This window comes from Lupinus angustifolius, chromosome LG20, assembly GCF_001865875.1.
Source record: "Lupinus angustifolius cultivar Tanjil chromosome LG20, LupAngTanjil_v1.0, whole genome shotgun sequence".
Taxonomy (NCBI): domain Eukaryota; kingdom Viridiplantae; phylum Streptophyta; class Magnoliopsida; order Fabales; family Fabaceae; genus Lupinus; species Lupinus angustifolius.
The window spans coordinates 7,480,870-7,482,541 of NC_032028.1; positions in this window are offsets into that span (position 1 = coordinate 7,480,870).

The following is a 1,672-nucleotide window of genomic DNA, read 5'->3' on the forward strand; positions in this document are numbered from 1 at the left end:
CACTATGGGGTTACTTTTATGGGTTATGGTCCTCATTTGTAGAGCAACAGGTTTTCAAGTATAAAGGTGGAGGAGAATAAGGTAGGAAGAGAATAGTGTTATCCAGAATGGGATAACACTATCCACTCATCCATAAGGCTCATAAGACATGAGGATAAGGTCTCTCCTCACAAGATAACACACAACACACTCAAGAAACTAAGGCACATTCTCTCATTCCCCTCTAGAGAGAAATATAAGGAAAACCGTAAGGCGCTCTATCATCTGGAAGATCATCTCACCCTCATACCTTCGAGATTCCGTAAATGGCTCAACAAGGTATGTTCTTCATCTTCACCATGAACTCACTTGGGGTTTCTTCGGTCTGGACCATGGTTGTTCCATTTGGGTTTATGTATGGGCATAAACATTAGGTTATGGGAACAAAGCCATGGTCATAAGGACTTCCGCGTTTAATCTATGGATTTCGGATGGAGATATTCTCCAACAAGTGGTATCAGAGCCACCCCAATATGATTCATGTGTGAAATTAGGATTCTTGCTTTTCTTCCCCAAATCTGGTTTGATTTACGGTTTTGGGTTTTGTTTATGCCATGAATCGACTAAGAAAAACATTTATGCTTATCCATATGAACATAAAAGGATTTGAAATGAATAAATGTTGTTTTCTTCTATTTTTCCTTGATTTTTTGGGATGATTTTTCGAAGAATATCGATGCAGAAATCGCACTGTTCGTATTCTGTCGCAGTGCTCTCACTCAAGCGAGAGTTTCTCGCCCAAGCGAGAGTTTCTCGCCTAAGCAAGAGTCTCTCGCCCAAGCGAGAGCTAAACAGAAGCATTGGCTTCAATTGCGCTCAAGCGAGAAGATCCTCGCCCAAGCGAATGTACGGGCGACATAAGGCTCGCTCAAGCGAGAAGGTCTCGCTCAAGCGAGAAGGTCTCGCTCAAGCGAGAAGGTCTCGCTCAAGCGAGAAGGTCTCGCTCAAGCGAGAAGGTCTCGCTCAAGCGAGAAGGTCTCGCTCAAGCGAGAAGGTCTCGCTCAAGCGAGAAGGTCTCGCTCAAGCGAGAAGGTCTCGCTCAAGCGAGAAGGTCTCGCTCAAGCGAGAACCAAACATAAACATTGGTTTCAATTGCGCTCAAGCGAGAGTGCCTCGCTCAAGCGAGGGTACCTTGCCCAAGCGAGAGAGTACCTCGCCCAAGTGAGAGTACGATAAAGTTTATGGGGCTTTGGTATCTTTGTGCATTGGTTTTAATTGTTATTTGGTTGTCCATTAAGGTTGTCTATTATTTCAAGTGAGCCAACTGAAGTGAGATGTCGCCAAAGTGACCTCTCTCATGGATATAACTCATAAGAAACATTAGATGTAAGTGTGTATGATTATTCATGCGGGTATTAGCTGGCCCAAAGGAAAGTTAATATTTGGTCGAAGATCATATACACCTCTGATGATAAACATGTCATAATTCTAAAGTTTTATACATGTGACTGATGAATCAATCCAAAGAGGGATTCGTCAGTTGACATGCCTTATTATGAATGTTTGATCATTACAACAAGAGTACCACTTGCAGTTGATATCACTGTCCAAAGACTTGATATTGATGGTGCACTAGGTATCTTGATTTGGCCATACCATTGTTTAAGCACATTGATAATTTTAAGTTGTGAGC